The sequence below is a fragment of the Mustelus asterias genome, chromosome 13, assembly GCF_964213995.1.
Source record: "Mustelus asterias chromosome 13, sMusAst1.hap1.1, whole genome shotgun sequence".
Taxonomy (NCBI): domain Eukaryota; kingdom Metazoa; phylum Chordata; class Chondrichthyes; order Carcharhiniformes; family Triakidae; genus Mustelus; species Mustelus asterias.
The window spans coordinates 19445085-19466432 of NC_135813.1; positions in this window are offsets into that span (position 1 = coordinate 19445085).

Here is a 21348-nt window from a genome sequence, read left to right on the forward strand (position 1 = left end):
ACACTCTGTGTCTGGCCAGGGCTGATGGTGCATAGTTTGCTGTCCTATCTGGGTGCCACATTGAAAAGACGTCCAACATCACTGGCCCATGTTTCAAGAAAGGAGGTGAACTTCCTGAAAATGAAGATAGGTCTTTGGCAGCGCTCTGAGACTGGAACATGAACTTCCTGAGAAGGAAAATGGATCTCCAGGAACATTCTGAGGCTGGAAGATGGAGCCCTTCCAGGATAACTAATCTGGAAAATCCACCTGTAGATGTCCTCCCTCCCCACCACTATGGTGTTCCGAGGTCCAGGGTTTCCAGAAGCCTCCATTCTAAACTCCGGAGAGACAGCCCCAGGCATTGTTCAGGTGAGTCCCGACATCAGCAGCCACATTGTTCCAAACATGTTTTCCACTGACGTCTTTTCCCACTTACCTGATGAAGGAGCAGTGCTCCGAAAGCTCATGATTCCAAATAAACCTGTTGGACTTTAACCTGGTTTTGCATCCCATTTGCGGGATGTAAATGAGTTTCATGCCAGCCTCCAGCAGGTTTCCTGATCTGCCACGGTGGGCACTAGTGGAAGACCCCACTGTAAATTCACCCCCATGTAAAGGCAGATTTTGGGCCTCATGCAGAATGCTCCCCCCCTCGCACACCATTGAACCCACTGGCGGGAACTTGGGAGAATTCCACCCCAACAGTCTATCCACTGACGTCAACAGAGCTGCCCTGATCATTATTCATAGAAGCCCCACAGTGCAGAAGTAGGCCACTTGGCCCATCGAGTGTATATGGACCACAATCCCACCCAGGCCCCATCCCCGTAACCCCACTTGTTTACAGCTGTGAACATCTCACACCTTTTTCTCAATGAGACGAGCTTCATTTTGGTAACACATTGAACTCACGCCCGTTAGTTTATCCTCCTTTCCAGTCCTTCCCGTGGATACTTTCCAATCCTTAAATTTTATTAAGGAGGTGCTGCGTCAGTTGTTGTGTTCTCTCATGCTCCCAGATGTCCTATTTTACTTCACTGCTTCATTTTCAGCTTGAACCTTCAGGAAATTGCAGCTAATAGTTTTTTGAGCAGAGGAATGCAGGGAAAGTCTAAAACTCCAGTCGATGGTAAATTCTCCAGGAGGTTTTTAAGATTAAATATTTTTCTTATTTTCCCTTTGGCCAGAATTCTCTGGCCGTTCACACCGGCGGGATTCTCCAGTCTCTTCGGCAAACCACCTGCTCCCGTGGGTTTCCCGCCGGCATGGAGTGACGTCAGTGGGAATTCCCATTGACAGCAGCGGGACCAGAGAATCCCACCTCGAGCAAACAATGCGCCACGGTGGCACAGTGGTTAGCACTGCTGCCCCACAGCGCCAGGGACCCGGGTTCAATTCCCGGCTTGGGTCACTGTCTGTGTGCACATTCTCCCCGTGTCTGCGTGGGTTTCCTCCGGATGCTCCGGTTTCCTCCCACAGTCCGAAGATGTGCGGCTTAGGTGGATTGGCCATGATAAATTGCCCCTTAGTATCAGGGGGACTAGCTCGGGTAAATGCATGGGGTTATGGGGATAGAACCTGGGTGGGATTGTGGTCGGTGCCGACTTGATGGGCTGAATGGCCTCCTTCTGTACTGTAGGGATTCTTTCATTCTCCCGCCGGCAGGAAACAGACGGCTGGAAGGCTGGAGAACCTCACCCCATGTTTTTTTGTTCCCTCTTTTTCTCCCCCTCTCTATTCCTCCCTCTGCATTTTGCTGGGCTTGAATTCAGCATATCAAAGTACACGGGTTGTAACAATTTCCTCTGCTCATTTCTCTATCCCTAATCTTCACTGGTAACTCGTCAAACTCCTAGATGACCTTTTGACCTCATGCTTCCAACAATTCGCAGCACTAAAAATTTGAACCTGAAGTGACTTACCCCCCCGCAGTCCCCGCCCCCACCTCCCCCTACCCATGCCCTTCACCTACCCCGCAGCCCTCACATCACCATACGCACCCCACAGCCCTCACATCACCACACGTCCCTGTCCAGCTCTCCAGCAAATTGTGGCCCACAGTTTTCTTTGGGCTTTCAGAAATTTTTGACTATGTCATAAATGGAAAAGTCATAGAAATCCTACAGTGCAGAAAGAGGCCATTGGGCCCATCGAGTCTGCACCGACCACAATCCCACCCAGGTCCTACCCCCATATCCACCCACTAATCCCTCTAACCTACGCATCCCAGGACACTAAGGGGCAATTTTAGCATGGCCAATCAACCTAACCCACACATCTTTGGACTGTGGGAGGAAACCGGAGCACCCGGAGGAAACCCACGCAAACACGAGGAGAACATGCAAACTCCACACAGACAGTGACCCAAGCCAGGATTCGAACCCGGGTCCCTGGAGCTGTGAAGCAGCAGTGCTAACCACTGTGCTACCGTGCCGCCCAGAAAAGTGTGAATAAATCTTCAGCATGGAACAGGTGGAACCTGAGGCAAGATGGTTAAATGATAGGAAGCAGCAAACGTTTGCACATGATTTCATTTTTGATGGGAGGAACTGATCGGAGTGTTGAAGGGTTTGTTTTCGATCTATGATTATGACCCCACGTATCGAAACTAAATGTGAAGATGGAAAACTCACGAACGACACTGAAACAGGGCGATGAGGAGAAGCAGAGAGTGCAGCAACAGACTCAGATTAGTTGAGCAATTGGTAAGGCAAATAACATCATTAAATTTCTGATGAAGGAGCAGCGCTCTGAAAGCTTGTGATGCCAAATAAACCCGTCGGACTTTAACCTGGTGTTGTGAGACTTCTTACTGTGCCCACCCCTTTCCAATGCCAGCATCTCCACATCATCATTAAATTTAATATTGATAAATATAAAGCACGACACATTGATCTAAAGTACGTTTCATTGATCAAAAATATGTTTTATGAATATAAAATGAATTAAATTGGCAGGAGTGAGGGTATTCTCTTCACATTCAATGTCTGTTCAATGTGATGGAGCATTTGAAAAAGCGTTTGCTGGCCTGGGTATAAGTCATGATGTGGAGATGCCGGCGTTGGACTGGGGTAAACACAGTAAGGAGTCTAACAACACCAGGTTAAAGTCCAACAGGTTTATTTGGTAGCAAACGCCACTAGCTTTCGGAGCGCTGCTCCTTCGTCAGGTGAGTGGGAGATCTGCTCATAAACAGCAAACAGGACATATAAAGACACAAACTCAATTTACAGAATAATGAATAATGATTGGAATGCGAGTCTTTACAGCTAATCAAGTCTTAAAGGTACAGACAATGTGAGTGGAGAGAGCATTAGCACAAGTTAAAGAGATGTGAGTGGGTTTGTGATCTGTAGTCCTTTCGGTATCTTGTCTGCTTTCTTGCATCTTTTTAACCTGAGCTAATGCTCTCTCCACTCACATTGTCTGTACCTTTAAGACTTGATTAGCTGTAAAGACTCACATTCCAATCATTATTCTGTAAATTGAGTTTGTGTCTTTATATGCCCTGTTTGCTGTTTATGAACAGATCTCCCACTCACCTGACGAAGGAGCAGCGCTCTGAAAGCTAGTGGCGTTTGCTACCAAATAAACCTGTTGGATTTTAACCTGGTGTTGTTAGACTCCTTACTGGATATAAGTCACAGCACAAAGCCTCTAGGGGTTGGGCCAGGACTTAATGCAATAGACAGATAACTCACTCTGTTCAGTTCAAGTGATTGGGACCAGGAAACTCTATTCGAGTGTTGTTAACTGTGCTGGGGTGAGTAGTTAGAGAAACACAACGTGTGAGAGGGCCTTAAGAAGCTTAAATATTATTGTGTGTCGTTGACAAAGGAGGTGGTCAGAGAGAGTGTGAAGATTCAAACCATGGCATCAGGAAGAGTGATTAATGTTTGAAGTAACCCGCTCAGTGAGGTGGTGGCAGCAAAACATTACAAACATTCAAAAGTGCTGCTGGTGCTATAATGAGAATCAAAGAATCCCTATAGTGCAGAAGGAGGCCATTTGGCCCATTGAGTCTGCACTGATCCTCTGATAAAGCATTCTACCCAAGTCCTATCCCTGTAACCCCACATATTCACCCCACTAATCTCCTAGCCCACACATCTTTGGACAATAAGGCATCATTTAGCTTGGCCATTCTGCCTAACCTGCACATCTTTGGATTGTGGGAGGAAACCGGAGCACCCAGAGGAAACCCACGCAGACACGGAGAATGTGCAAACTCCACACAGACAGTGACCTGAGGCCAGAATTGAAGCTGTGTTCCTGGCGCTGTGAGGCAGCAGTGCCAACCGCTGTGGCACCCAAAGAACTGGGTACTCCAGGAATGAACATCACTGAACAATGGTGTCCTTTGATTGTATTTGACTTTTCTTCCACTCTGTGACTGAGATATAAGCCATGATGTGGAGATGCCGGCGTTGGACTGGGGTAAACACAGTAAGGAGTCTAACAACACCAGGCCTCTTATTCAAAAACATCTGACAGATCTACTTAGAAAGATATCTATTTAATTGAACATTCAGCCTATCTGCAGCATGCCAATGCATTTGGAAAGTTCATTATTCAACCTCACCATTTCTCAGGTGTCGAAATGTAATCGAAATATATGTTGACTTTTTCAGATTGCTCACCAACTTAACATTAAAGATGTTTAACTGAGGGGTGGTGACTGGAAAAAAAAATCACTAGGTAAAAATTATGCAGAATAATTCAGTATCAGAACAGAAAATCTAAACCGATATCTCCCCTATCGTTCTCTGACAAACATTAGCACCACATTAATGATACCAGCCTTCTCCTTCTTTGAAATACATGACAATGTCATGCACCATCTGATCTACAACACGTCAATGTTTGGATAAGGGTCATCGGGACTCGAAACGTCAGCTCTTTTCTCTCCTTACAGATGCTGCCAGACGTGCTGAGATTTTCCAGCGTTTTCTCTTTTGGTTTCAGATTCCAGCATCCGCAGTAATTTGCTTTTATCTATTATTTGGTTAACATTTGTTCTCTACATGTGGACGATGCTGCAAGACCTCATTTAATGTCAATTCTAAAGACGGTGGTGGAGTTTCTATGTCAATTGTTTTTATAACTCAGTATTTTGTTCGAGCACTTTAACCAGCGACAGTGAAGAAATGGCAACTTAGCTCCAAGTTAGGACAGTGCCTGGCTTGGAAGAGAACTTTCACCCACGGCCCTTTTTCTCCTAGGTGGTACAAGTGTGTTTGGGAGGTGCTGCTAAAGGAGCTTCAGAGAGTTGCTGCAGTGCATGTTGTGGATGGTACACTCTGCTGCCACTGTGCGCCAGTGGTGGAAGGGATACGTTTTTAAGATGGTGGAAGGGGTGCCAATAGGCTGCTTTGTCTTGGCACTCACCTGATGAAGGAGCAGCACTCCGAAAGCTTGTGATTCCAAATAAACCTGTTGGAATTTAACCTGGTGTTGTGAGACTTCTTACTGTTGTCTTGGATGGACTGGAGCTTCTCAAGTGTTAATGGAGCTGCACTCCATCCAGGCAAGTGGAGAGTATTCCATTACACTTCTGACTTGTGCCTTGTAGATGGTAGACAGGTTCTGGGGAGTCAGGAGGTGGGAATTCCAGCCTCTCGTGTAGCCATATATTTATATTTATAACAGATTAAGTTTCTGATCAATAGTAGGTCGCAGGATGATGATGGTAGCATTTCAACAATGGAAATGCTGTTGGATGTCATACGAAGGTGGTTAGATTCTCTCTTATCTGAGAGGGTCATTGCCTGCCACTTGTATGGCACAAATGTTTCTTGCCACTTATCAGCCCATGCCTGAACATTGTCCAGGTCTTGTTCCATGCTGGCACAAACTGCTTCATTATCTGATGAGTTGCAAATGGAACTGAACACAGTGGAATCATCAGCAAAGGTCCCCAATTCTGAAGGTTGGTCCTGTAACACTATCCTGAAGGACACCAGCAATGGTATCCTGGGGATGAGATGATTGGCCTCCAATAACCACCATCATTGTGCTAAGTATGACACCAGCCAGTGGAGAGCATTCGCCCTGATTGCCCGTGACCTCAATTTTCCCTGGGCACTTTGATACAACACTCGGTTAAATGCTGCTTTTCTGTCAAGGGCAGTCACTCTTAGATCAACCCCAGAGTTCAGTTTCTTTTTGTCAATGTTTGGGCTAACTTGTACTAAGGTTTGGAGTTGAATAGTGGGGGAACCCACACAGAGTGCTGGTGAGTAGGTTAATGGTGAATAAGTGCGGCTATATAGCACTGCCCACAATCTATCAGTCTGCTGGTGATTGAGAGGAATCTGATGGGGCAGTAATTCGATCGGATTTGCTCTGCTTTACGTAGACAGGACACACGGGAGCAATTTTTCACTTCATAGAAATCATAGAAACCCTACAGTGCAGAAAGAGGCCATCCGGCCCATCGAGTCTGCACCGACCACAATCCCACCCAGGCCCTACCCCCATATCCCCACACATTTACCCGCTAATCCCTCTAACCTACGCATCTCAGGACACCAAGGGGCAACTTTAGCATGGCCAATCAACCTAACCCGCACATGTATGGACTTTGCCAGGTAGGTGCCTGTATTGTACTTGCACTGAAACAGCTAGCTTAGGGATGGAATTCAAGTCTTCAGCAATACAGCCGGGATGTTGTCAAGGCCCAGAGGCTTTGCTGCATCCAACACCCTCAGCTGTTTCTTCATATCACATGGAGTGAAGTGAATTGGCTAAAAACTGACATCTGTGGTGCTGAAGGTCTCAGGAGAAGGCAGATGGATCATCCACTTGGCTCCTCTGGCGAAAAACACTTCATTCTCTTTTGCATTCACGCGATGATCTCTGCCATCATTGAGGAAGCATCATCTTCCCATTAAATGTTTATTTGTCCAACATAGTTCACGATTGAATGTAGCAGGACTGCAGAGCTTTGATCTGGAGTGTTGGTTGTGCAATCACTCACAACATCTTGTTTAGCATGCACATAACCCTGTGTTGTAGCTTCACCAGCAAGGTAGCTCATTTTCAGGTACACCCAGTGTTGCTCCAGGCATGCCCGCCTGCACTCTTCACTGAACCAGGGATTGAGCTGATGGAATTGGTGGAGTGAGCTGTGAGGTTGAATACAACTCACTGCTGCTGATAACTCACGGTGTCTCATAGATGTCCAGTTTTGAGCTGCTGGATGTGGTCTGTGGTTTTTGAAGTAATCAGCCCCGTGCTGGAAATCAGTGTGGAGCTGGTTATCATGTTTACATCAGCATTTCAATATGATTAGCCGGCCTGGGATGGTATTCTCCGGGCCCACTAGCATCTCCCACCCCCCGCCGGCAGTCATTCCCTCCGGTGGCGTTTACGACAGCTCCCCACTTCATGGGGAACTTGCGCCTGACTCCGCTGGAGGGAACAGAGGCCATTGAGGCCCCCCAGGGAGGTCAGAGGTAAGGGGAGCTGCCCTTTGGACAGTGCCAGCTAGCAGTGCCAGCCTGACACCATGGCACTGCCCAAAGGGAAAACTGGCACTGCCCACCAGGTACCTTGGCACTGCTGACTGGACACCAGGCAATGCCAAGAGGGCAGGGCCAGAGGGGGCAGGCCAGAGGGGGCGGGCATTAGGGCCGACCCAGGGAAGTCCGGGGGGGGCCAACAATTGGGGGTGGAGGGCTGGAAGGCCAGCGATTAGCGAGATTGGAGGCTGGCCAGTGATTGGTAAGGGCAGCCATCATGAGGCCAGCAATGGGGGGGGGGGCCACTGCGCATGCACTAATCTCTACTCTTATAGATTGGTGCATGCACAGTGGTTCGTTCAGTGCTATGCCACTGGCCTCTCAGGTGGGAATAGGCCCCAGCCTCTGCTTACCAGAGTGAATCTCACTGAGGCACTCTGCAGTGCTCAGAGCATCGGAGATTCGCTCTGGTAAGTACGCTAAAAAATCCAGTGGGAATGACTCCTGTTTTCCCATACATTGGAAACTTAGATTTGTTTGGGAGAATCCCAGGCATCATTTTTCTTGTTTACAGATAGTTATTTGTTTGTGTGTGATTTTCAATGAATGATTACCGTACCCACAAAGAACTTCCAACTGGACAATAAACATTGGAAATGAATAGAAATGATGGACATTGTAGCCCCCATGTTCTGAACACATTCTGTACCCTTGTTACCTTCAGTGCTTCTTCCATGTTGTGTTCAACATGGAGGAGTACGATTCATTAACCAAGGGACGGCAATTAGGTGGTAATTAGCCAGAGGTTTCCTTGCCCAGGTTTGATGATGGGATGAGACTTCATGGGGTTTGAAGACTCTTTGGACCAGCCCATAATGACTGTATGCCGGTGTGCCATCATCTCTGATGGATCTGTCCTGTCAGTGGAAAGGACCGACCTACCCCGGTCAGCGATGAAAGATGTGGCTGAAATGTTATCATTCCAAGAGTACGACATGGAAACATAGAATAAAGTAAAGTTTATTTATTGGTCACAAGTAGGCTTACATTAACACTGCAATGAAGTTACTGTGAAATTCCCCTAGTTGCCTCTGTGGGTCAATGCACCTAACCCGCACATCATTCAGATTGTGGGAGGAAACCGGAGCACCCGGAGGAAACCCACACAGACATGGGGAGAATGTGCAAACTCCACACAGACAGTGACTCAAGCAGAGAATCGAACACGGGTCCCTGGTGCTGTGAGGCAATAGTGCGAACCATTGTGCCACCGTGCCAGCCCCGGAATCGGGGCAGCACGGTGGTACAGGTCAGCCATTTGGCCCTTCGAGCCTGCTCCATCATTCATTTTGATCATGGCCGAAATCACACAACATTTTAGCCTCAACTACTTTCTGTGGTAGTGAATTCCACACACTCCCCACTCTCTGGGTGAAGAGATTTCTCCTCAACTCAGTTCTAAAATGTTTGGCCCTTATCCTCAAACCATGGCCCCTAGTTCTGGACTCCCTAACAATGTCAGTTTTTTTAATTTTAAGTTTATATATTAGTGTCACAAGTAGGCTTACATTAACAATGCAATGAAGTGACTGTGAAAATCCCCTCGTTGCCACACTCTGGCGCCTGTTCGGGTACACTGAGGGAGAATTTAGCACGGCCAATGCACCTAACCTGCACGTCTTTCAGACGTGAGGCAGCAGTGCTTATCATTGCTTGAATAGTCTGTGGGACAGATCTCCCAATTTTAGCTCAAGTCCCCAGATGTTAGCAAGGATAACTTTCAACTCTCAAATTGCAGGTTGTCGGTTCTCTGCCACAACCATTACATTAGCCTTTGACTGAAGCAAAATCAGCATTAATTCAACGTACATCGCTCATAACACCATGCAGACCCTGATAAAGAAATATCAACATTTAATTGTGGGTATAAATAGCATGATTCCACCACCATTGGTGCTGCACGATGTGAGAAAGCTGAGCACATGATGAGTGCTACAAAAGTAATTACGGAATCGGTCTCACATCTTAATAATCCAATTTTATTAAAAGAGCAGAATTATAATTTGTGAAAACACTGAATATTTCAGCAGCATGCTCTTTTCCCAGTTTCGTCAGATCAATCTAAAACTCAGAGGCACAATTAAAGAGTCAGTCGACATTAACATAGATCTTCAAGACAGACATTTTGAAAAGCCCTATAATGCATTGATTGCTTTGGTATTTCGGGAAATTTCATCTTCAGGTGATACTTTCCACAACCTGTGACGGTGTCCCAGTCTCAAAAACAAAACTTCCACATAACTTGTGCTTCAACTGGGTGCGTTGAAAACCAATTTAACAATTGCGGGTTTCCACATCATCAGAACAAGGATTTGAGTCTCTGTTAAATTGGCCAGGTCCTTTATCACTAAAAACATTGGGCGGGATTTTCCGCCATGCTCACCCCAAGACTGGAAAATCCTGCCCAAGGTCAATGCAATGGTCTGTATCTCGCCCGCTACAATTCCCGTGTTGGGCGGGACGGGAAAATTCCACCCATTAGTTCCTGCGATGATTTTTGACTCAGGCTACAATCAATCTGCCCCAGTCGGAGCTCAAGATGGTCCAAGCTCTGACAAGTATTTTGAGTCGCCCAACGACCTTCACAAGAGACCTCTGGATGTCACGCAAAACAGGCCCCTGTTCAGCACTTTGTGGATCTGAGAGAAGGCAGAGTGTTCCTCTGGTTCAGCCGCCAGCTCCCACCAACCCACCCTTCCATCCCCCCTCCCACATATCGATGCCTTGTCAACTACATTGTTATGGTTAAGGGAAACAAGTAATGGATATTATTGTCTTTGAGCACACATACATTGGGGATAGCTGGGACACTGAATGGAGTGGGAGACGAGTTGTGAGACTGAACAATAAACTCTCTCAATAAGGAAAAGCACTGTGCTTTGGTTTCAGGTCATTAATTGGCTTGGAAGGGGGAGGCAATGGCCTAGTGGTATTATCACTAGACTATTAACACAGAAACTCAGTCAGCATTCTGGGGACCCAGGTTCAAATCCCGCCATGGTAGGTGGTGGAATTTGAGTTGAATAAAAAATATATTGTTGAAAAAACCCATCTGGTTCACTAATGTCCTTCAGGGAAGGAAATCTGCTTTCCTTACCTGGTCTGGCCTACATGTGACTCCAGAGCCACAGCAATGTGGTTAACTCTCAACCACTCTCGGGCAACTAGAGATGGGCAATAAATGCTGGCCCAGCCAGCAATGCCCATGTTGCATAAATGAATAAAAAAACATCGATCACCTCCTTTTCCTCCTGTATTTGCCTGTGAACCTCAGTGAAGGCTGAATTTTTTTTTTTTTTTTTTATTCATTTGTGGGACATGGGCATCTGGGGCAGTTAGAACTGGGGCAAACAAATCGAAGATAGCCCTTCCCACGAAGGATAAAGACCTCGATGCTACAAAATCACTCTACTTAGCCAACACTAAACAAAATACTGCGGATGCTGGGATCTGAAACAAAAACAGAAAATGCTGGAAAATCTCAGCAGGTCTGACAGTATCTGTGGAGAGAGAATAGAGCCAACGTTTTGAGTCTGGATGACCCTTCGTCAGAGGGATGGACCTTCATTAGGCCGGAAGACAAGTCCTGAAGCCCAATCAGTAAATGATGCCGACCATTTAAAAGGGGTTCCTGAAATGTGCACCATCACTCAAAACGGTGTCGATCCTTCCTATTAGCCTGAATGGACAAAACGTTAAAGTGACTTCACCAAATATTGTTCCCCCCACTGAATGAAAATAAGCTGCAACAAATAATTTCATAATGCAAGACCTGGGATGGCGCAGTGGCACAGTGGTTAGCACTGCTGCCTCACAGTGCCAGGGACCCGGGTTTGATTCTTGGCTTGGTCACTGTCTGTGTGAAGTTTACACATTCTCCCCGTGTCTGCGTGGATTTCCTCCGGGTGCTCCGGTTTCCTCCCACAGTCCAAAAGACGTGCTGGTTAGGTGCATTGGCCATGCATCAATTCTCCCTCCGTGTACCCGAACAGGTGTCGGAGCGTAGCGACTGGGAGACCCTCACAGTAACTTAACTGCACTGTTAATGTAAGCCTACTTTTGACAAATAAATAAACTTTAACAATTCCCAGTTGGGTCCACAAAGAGCCCTGCACTCTGAGAGAAAATAATACAACTTCTAATTAAACCTGAGGAATTTGGAGCATATCAGCTCATGTAGGAGACAAGCAGAACTAACAGATGTTTTCCATTTTGTCATTAAAAGCATTCCCTCTTTTTAATTTTTCTTCGCTTCACACTCTTACTCATAAATATATTACACGTAAATGATACATCACTGTGAGGGATCGGCACCAACCCATTTGTAATCCCGACATTTTGACGTCAGATTTTTAAAATTCCTAAGTAATCTTTTTGATTTATTAAAAGGTGTCGGGGTTTATCGAATGTGATTTCAGATTTATCATATCCTGTTCGGATTTATTAATGATTTTCAATTTGTAAATCTGATGCTGGCGTGTCAGGGTTCTGACAGCAGTATCACACTGGGCTCGGAAGAGTACTGTGCACAGGCTACAGGTTTGGCACAAAAAACTAACTCATTGTATTTAGGGAGCAATATTTATTTTTGTTTTAAGGACAGTCCCCTGCAAAATACACGTTCCAACTGATGGCTGATTTTACTTTCCTCTGTGGAATAAGGATCGGCAAAAGGATGCAGTTAGCATCACCGTACCTATTGTCATTATTTTGAACGAGGATTACAAAAGATATGTATGTATAATAGACTGGAGCATGGGTCTAAATGGTTCCCGATCAGATATTTCCGTAGTATTTTGACACAGTGAAGCGCAGGGCGGGACAGCAAAAGGAAAGTCACTCACGGTCACTTGGGAGGAAAGCTATGAAGTCACCTGCTTCACAAAAAAATTATGGAAAATGACAATAACTTTTTTTTTCCATTCATTTGTGGGACATGGGCGTCGCTGGCTGGCCAGCATTAATTGCCCATCCCTAGTTGCCCGAGGGCAGTTAAGAGTCTGGAGTCACATGTAGGCTCTGGAGTCACATGTAGGCCAGACCGAGTAAGGATGGCAGATTTCCTTCCCTTAATTTTGATTCGATTTGATTTGATTTATTATTGTCACAAGTATTAACATAGTAAAAATTATTGTTTCTTGCGTGCTATACAGACAAAGTGTACCGTTCATAGCGAAGGAAACGAGAGAGTGCAGAATGTAGTGTTACAGTCATAGCTAAGATGTAGAGAAAGATCAACTTAATGCAAGATAAGTCCATTCAAAAGTCTGACAGCAGCAGGGAAGAAGCTGTTCTTGAGTCGGTTGGCACGTGACCCCAGACTTTTGTATCTTTTTCCTGAAGGAAGAAGGCGGAAGGAAGAGAGAATGTCCAGGGTGTGTGGAGCCCTCAATTATGCTGGCTGCCTTGCCAAGGCAGCGGGAAGTGTAGACAGTGCCAATGGATGGGAGGCTGGTTTGCATGATGGATTGGGCTACATTTACGATCTTTTGTAGTTCCTTGTGGTCTTGGGCAGAGGAGATGGGATGGGTTTTTCCAACAATCGACAATGGTCTCATGGTCATCAGTAGATTCTTAATTCCAGATACCTTTTATTGAATTCAAATTCCACCATCTGCCGTGGTGGGATTCAAACCCGGGTCCCCAGAACATTAGCTGAGTTTCTGGATTAATAGTCTAGTGATAATACCACTAGGCCATGGCCCACTCCTCCCTCCCATCCACCCTCCCACCCCATGTCTAGCAAATAACAAAGTTTCTTGGCTTGAGCAACATGACAGAACTAGATCAGTATTTGGATGAATGAGAGGGATCCCGGTGAGGACTTGGGACTCAGTGGGTAGCACCTCTGCCTTTGAGCAAGAAGGTTTGGGTCCGACTCCAGGACTTGACGGCCACAGAAAGATCATTCGTGATGGGGACCAGTAGGTTGACACTCAGCCTGCCAATCCTTCTGACACACCCACGGCAGGTGGTAAGAGCTGGAGAAATTCCTGGTCAGCCATGTTTGTTGAGGAGTGTTACCCCTCAAACTACAAGCACTTGTCTCTCTCCAGACGCAGGGTGGGATTGTCCGTGGCGGGACCCGTCACGAGCGAGAACTGAGAATTTGGCGTTCCAGCCAGAACACCACTCACTTTCAGTGGAACCGGAAAATTCCAGCCGCATACGAGATTGGAAAATTTGGGCCATAGAGAGAGAGAGAGAAAGACATCCACAGTCCTTGTGTAGACCATAGCTAAGTACAGATGGAATTCACATCACTGCTTTCCAGCTTGATAACAGGAAGCTAAGTTCACGCTAAGTGACATTCCTAAGCAATACTGAACCCATTCCGACATCTCTCAGAGTGGCGATGTAATGCACAGTGCTGCCGCAGAGTCACTCTGCCTTTGGAGTGAAGCTAACTTTACACAACCACATGCGGAAGGTGGCTGTCCAAATGAAGGTCAGGGTCAACATGGTCCAGGAAGTGCTTGGGCGGCCCTCAATAACATCTGCACAAACCGTGGCAGATGCAGATAGATGGTGCACCTAAATAGAGAATTGAAAACCGTCCACGGTGCGACCATGGTCAGATCAATAGATACATAACGACTCAATGCTCACAAATACAAAGGATCCATTCCAACGATACGCTCCAGTGCTCCCAGCTCAATTGCATGGCTTAACTACCCCATTGTAAAATGGAAGTTGCTGCCCTACACCTACATTCACCATAAACAAGAGAAAGCGCCTGTGAGAATGAGGCAGACTTGTATGGAACTCCACACCTTTTTAACTAACGATGAGTTTAAAATGGAAGTCGTAGCAGAAATCTTACACTGGACTATCTGAGGCATGTTTGCGGCAATGAAGGAGTGTCCTTTTCAAAGGATTCAGGGCAGTTTCCAGGCAAATTATTATTGGGTGATCCACTCCGAAGCCACAACTTTCTGACTGTTGCCAAGGCCGCAGGCGACTTTAAAGAATGGTGTCTTCTGCAGTCGAATCCCACCCTGAAGAAAGATAGCTGATAAAAATTTGTTTCTTTGTTTTAAATGTCAGACATGACGGGTGTTATAATAAAATCCTCACATTGTTAAGTACTGATAATTTTTTTTTAAAGTTTGCAAATCTGAAATACAGCAGGAAATGGAAATTGTGATTGTGTGGCTCCTTTAAGGGGCAGGTGTGGGCCCTTTCAAGGCCTATCGAAATGGAGCACGTGAACCTCAGCCTATTGGGTGTTAGGGAGTGGCTTCTGGAAGGTGGAACCTGCAGTGTGAGCCCGGAGGGACTAGACTTGTATCTCTACTGAGCGTGCTTGTATAAAGTTCTAATTACCGTTCAATAAAATGGGCCAAAGGGCCTCTTTTTGTGCTGGACTCTAAATCACCATTGTGATTTAAGACTTGCTCACCATGTTACCTCGCGCTACAACAGAAACCAAGCCAGCAAACATCTGAGAGAAAAAGAAAGGTTGAGTTTCACCAGAAGGACTCACATCTGAAAGGCTCTTTGCCTCTTTCACATGTCGATTGGCTGCCTACATATTGCAATTACTTTCAGAATACCAGCATCCACAATATTTTACTTTCATTTCAAGGTTAATTGTAGCGCTCCTTATACTGACACAGCTGTCTGCATCTGTTCACACACTTGGTAAAAATGGTATTCAAGTCTCCTTAACTCAATGTTGCTTTAAGTGACTCCGTTACAAGGAGTTGTGATTCCCTTCAGCTGATCTTTACTGTGGTCTGGGCTAATTTCGGTTGGAGTACATTTATTCACGCAGTGAGAACCGACCAGTTACTGAACGTTGAAAGGAGCTGGATGGACATCAGTGGAGATGCGTTAACCCAGGAGGTGTGGAGGTGTTAACTGTGCCTGCGAAATTCAGCCCATTCACACCATCCGATTGCCACCTCCCCTCAATTCATATCTCCGATATCACCAACGTTTAGACGACGTATGCAAAAAAAAACCTTCCACCGAAAAGATTCGCATAACACAAAACGAGAACAAACAACCTTAATTGAGCAATTTTTAAAACTTTTTTTTGTTGCAATTTCCCCAACTCGAAGACAGCTTGAGCTTCATAAGCCTGCTTTATAACAAAGTGCACATTTCTTATTCTGAACTTTTTGGGTGAATTATGGGACACAGTTGAATGAAGACGAATTCCTATTAACATTTAAAAATAACCTTATAGACTGTAGCAGTCCAACCCCAGCCTCGAGATTCCCGAGTCCAGCTTCCTGGCTGCAACAAACTGCATTAAACTAATTGCTTAATTGATATATACTGATTGTTCAGCCTCTAATTTACACTCCGATTCGTCTGAAACACTGACTTATTGAATGTGATGCCCCTATATCATCGCGCAGATGTTCCTCAGGGTGAAACTCACTCTAAGTCATTCTAAAAAGTATAATTGTGATGTTTTAATTTCCGATGCAGTGAACTGTGGCCTGGAAATGTGATGATACTGTGCCCGTGTTGCAGACGTGAAGTGGGCACTGAAACGTCAAGTCTGCTTTTGCCCCAACCCAAGTGAGCTCAGCGATTTTAGGCTATGAATCCATCTGGCCATTTATTTCCTTTCTGGGAAATCCCAACCTTTGTAATCAGGAAAATAAACATTTCTAATCTGCAATTTCACTCAGGCCTCATATTAGATGTAATATTAAAGAGTGTCGACTCAAGTCCAACACTCCTGCTCAGTACATGGTTGGTAAGGCTACGTTAGCCAAGACTGATGCACGCCGTGTGTGTCTGCCCCTTAGTCCAGCTGTTTACTCTTACATCTGTCCCAATGGTCAACTGGGTAATGGCTTCACCAGATTAGTCAAGGTCAGATTTCTCTCCTGCACTGATCTTGGTTGGTGCGTGATCTCAGACCTCTGTATCTTTTTCCCCACGGAAGAAGGTGGAAAAGAGTATGCCTGGGGTGTGTGGGGTCCTTAATTATGCTGGCTGCTTTTCCGAGGCAGTGGGAAGAGTAGACAGTGTCAATGGATGGGAGGCTGGTTTGCGTGATGGACTGGACTACATTCATGACTCATTGTAGTTTCTTGCGGTCTTGGGCAGAGCAGGAGCCATACCAAGCTGTGTTGCAGCCAGAAAGAATGCTTTCTATGGTGTCACTGTAAAAATTGGTGAGAGTCGTAGTGGACATGCCGAATTTCCTTAGTCTCCTGAGAAAGTAGGGGTGGGATAAGGGTGGGTTCAAATGTGGGGCCTTGTCCATCCCAGTGTAAAATCATTGTATGGTCGGAGCAGGTGGAAACCTGGAGGAAATCCCCTCCTTTCAATTTCACACCTCCCCTCCCCACCCCCACCTACAGTCCAGCCAGTGGGGGAAGTGGGGCCATTTAAATTGCCGTCTTCTTTGACGGGACCGTAGTATCCTGCTGGACAGGAGGGATCATGTCCAGCCCTTTTGATTTATTTTCCCATCTTTAATCTCTTGTCCCTCTCTCCCCCACACTGTTACTCAGCACAGTTGTGTCAGTGGGAGACAGCAGGAGCACACTACATGCAGCTTTGAACAAATGTTAGAAAGCTCAATCAGAAATTTAAGAAGGCAAATTGATTTGCTGAATTCTCAATACTGACAAAACATTTGATGCGGCTGGAACTTTATTGGGACAAAGCCTTATGATCTAAGTGACAACATTTCTCCCAAGGCTTTGCCAAGAGTTTCATTAAATTGGTTAAATTTATCATTTTCATTTTTCTGCAACTTGTTTCAAAGTCTCTCAATTTTGAAGATTCAGCGACATTAATCCCACAGGAATGAAAGAAACTGGCAGTGAGGAATGGGCAAGTTGTCTGCGACATGTTGGGTTTGTATTCTTTGTAATTGCACCTTCAATATTTAAATAAAACTGAGCTGGCTAAAGGAGGGTCAGTGAGGGGCCCACAGTGAATCTTGAGCAGGAATAATCGAATCTCCTGTGTTTCAAAATGAACTCACCCATTAACCCTTCCAAATCTTCCCATGAACCATCCTTGTTTTAAACTTATTCGTTCAGAGGGCGCGAGCATCGTCGTTAAGACATTTATCTCCATCTTGAAATGTCCTCGAGAAGGTGGTGGTGAGACGGTAAGTAGATAATCAGCTTTGGAACTCTGGCCCAAATTTTGGAGGCGGACAGTTAAAAAAGAGGGCACCAACAATCCCACCCTCCAATCCCACTGTGTTCCAATATTAACCTGTGTCCCAGTATTGACCTGTGTCCCAATATTAACCTGTGTCCCAATATTAACCTGTGTCCCAGTATTGACCTGTGTCCCAATATTAACCTGTGTCCCAGTATTGACCTGTGTCCCAATATTAACCTGTGCCCCAATATTAACCTGCCTCCCAATATTAACCTGTGTCCCAATATTAACCTGTATCCCAATACTGACCTGCATCCCAATATTAACCTGTCCCAATATTAACCTGTGTCCCAATATTAACCTGTGCCCCAAATTTAACCTGTATCCCAATATTACCCTATGTCCCAATAGTAACCTGTGTCCCAATATTAACCTGCAACCCAATATTAACCTGTGTCCCAGTATTGACCTGTGCCCCAAATTTAACTTGTGTCCCAATATTAACCTGTGTCCCAATATTAATCTGTATCCCAATACTGACCTGCGTCCCAATATTAACCTGTGTCCCAATATTAACCTGTATCCCAATACTGACCTGCATCCCAATATTAAACTGTGTCCCAATATTAACCTGTCTCCCAATATTAACCTGTGTCCCAATATTAACCTGTCTCCCAATATTAACCTGTGTCCCAATATTAACGTGTATCCCAATACTGACCTGCATCCCAATATTAACTTGTCCCAATATTAACCTGTGTCCCAATATTAACCTGTGCCCCAAATTTAACCTGTATCCCAATATTACGCTATGTCCCAATAGTAACCTGTGTCCCAATATTAACCTGCAACCCAATATTAACCTGTGTCCCAATATTAACCTGTGTCCCAATGTTAACCTGTGTCCCAATATTGACCTGTGTCCCAATGTTAACCTGTGTCCCAATATTAACCTGTGCCCCAAATTTAACCTGTATCCCAATATTACGCTATGTCCCAATAGTAACCTGTGTCCCAATATTAACCTGCAACCCAATATTAACCTGTGTCCCAATATTAACCTGTGTCCCAATGTTAACCTGTGTACCAATAGTGACCTGCGCTGTAGAGTAGGGAAGACCTGAGGTCCAGCTTTAAGTACACATTGGATCTCAATAACATCATCGGAGCCTCAAGTATAATTTTATTTGGAAGCCTGATGGGGTTACAGGCTCAGCAATGAGAATTTCCTTGTCAGACCACACCTGGATAAAGAGGCCCAGCAACATTCATTGTGAGTTTGCTATTGTTCCTTCCTCTCTATACCAGGAAGCTTTGGATCGTCCTTCACTTTGTGTCCAGAGGACATCCCCACCACTTCCTGACTAATGGGAACCCGTTCCCACTGGCTTTCAGATACAGCCTCCTATCTCAATTATCAATTACTTAAGTTTGAAAGTTTATTTGTTAGTGTCACAAGTAGGCTTACATTAACACTGCAATGAAGTTACTGTGAAAATCCCCTAGTCGCCACACTCCGGCACCTGTTTGTGTACAGTGAGGGAAAATTTAGCACGGCCAACGCACCTAACCAGCACACCTTTCGGACTGTGGGAGGAAACCGGAGCACCCGGAGGAAACCCATGCAGACACGGGAAGAACGTGCAGACTCCGCACAGGCAGTGACCCAAGCCAGGAATTGAACTCGGGTCCCTGGCGCTGTGAGACAGCAGTACTAACCATTGTGCCACCGTGCCGTCCTGCGGCTATGCATCTATGTAATCCACTTCAGGGCCTCATGCACATTGTTTCCTCCCCCTCACCCTTCCCCTACTAAAGACAGGTGCTCTGTCTCTGTTGCCCTGGAAGCAGCTACTGGGAACAGCAGAGAGATGCCCGCAAACCTCTGTGATTGTGGAGGTTGTTATGAAATCTATTTTCTCTGTGTCTCTGTGTGCTAAATTAGCAATGTTTAGCGATATTAGCATTTAAACTAAAGGGTGTTCCAATGCTTGTTACATTTGTTCCTGCCGAGAAACAAGCGTGCGGCCTTCTTGGAGTGTTTTGATAGGTCATCAGAACAGTTCAAGGGTCAGCAAACAGTCAGCCTGAGTTAGTCACTCAGCTAGCAAGTGTCCCAGGTGAGGGACAAAGACGAGGCACAGCAGCCGGTCCCAGATAAGCTAAAAGGATCAGAGAAACTGGCTCCAAGTTAAAGAAAGGGCTGTGGGGAGTAGACTTTAAGTAAATTGGGCTCATGAAAAGCCCAGACACTCCATAAAGTCAGCTGAAGATTGGTGGTTCTGTATTATGGGCCACTGGGGCAGAGGTACCCCTTTAGAGCAGGACTATTCTGCTTGGCATGGCCGAAGAGTTGAAACTGTGTTATGGGCAAATGTTTTTGTGTACTCAGGAATTCAGGGGAATGGAGCCTCGGAAGATGAGATTGAAACCCTGCTAGGTGGGATTCCATTGAAACCATCCAGGTTGGAGCAAATTTTAGAGAGAATTCCAAGATGAGGTCTTTCAAGTCAAAGTTTGAAAAACCTTGTGCGAGAGATGGAGTTTCAGCGAGATTGGTTGACTCACAGCAATACTAACGTCTAGGTGGGCTGTTGAAAAACCCATGGAATATGTCTTAGTCACAGCTGCCGTTCATAGTGCAGTGTAGTGCATTTGACCACAGTTTGCCTGTTAATTCACATGTACCTCATACTTACCCTGAATGTTGGAGTATAAGATAGATATTGCAAATTGGTTTATCTTTCTGAATTTGTACAGTAAAGTTTATTTATGTTTGTTCAAAACCCATGCAATTTTGTGGCTTTCTTCACTTAGCAAGTGTCTTACGTCACAAAATTTGCCTACATTATTTATCTCTAACCGGATCTCACCAACAACCTGGGGTTCAACCAAGGATCATAACAAGATTAATAACTGTGGTTCACATGAGGATGACAATTGCAGTGACATTAATTCTGAATTTAAGTATTTTAGTGAGGAGATCAAAAGAAATAATAGCATTTATATTTATATTGGGGAGGCAGTGGCGTAGTGGTATTGTTTCCAGACTAGTAATCCAGAGAACCAGAGTAATGCTCTGGGGGCCCGGGTTCGAATCCCAACATGGCAGATGGTGAAATTTGAATTCAATAAAAATCTGGAATTAAATGTCTACTGATGACCATGAAATCGTTGTCGATTGTCGTAAAAACCCATCTGGTTCACCAGTGTCCTTTAGGGAAGGAAATCTGCCGTCCTTACCTGGTCTGGCCGATGTGTGACTCCAGAGCTACAGCAATGTGGTTGACTCTCAACTGCCCTCAGGATGGGCAATAAATGCTGGCCCAGCCAGCGACGTCCACACCCCATGAACGAGTAAAACAAAGCACCTTCCTTGGCCTCCGTACATCCCAGTGCACTATACAGTCAAAGTGGTCAATTTGAAGTGTAGGCATTGTTGCAATGTAGGATGCCGAACAGCCAAATTGTGCACAGCAAGCTCCCACAAGCAGCAATGTTATAATGACCAGAGTGATGCCATTGAGGAATATATCATGGCTCTTTTTTGAAAATACACTGAGTGGTTTTTCACACCAGGACAATCCAAAGCTATAAAGCTTCCTACCCCTCCCACACAGAGTTCCTGGGCTTCCAAATATACATTAACAATGGGCCAGATCTTCCGGCCCTTCCCACCGGCGGGATTTTCCAGTCGCAAAAGCACAATTACAACTCTTCGGCCATGTCAAGCAGAATAGTCCTGCTCCAAAGG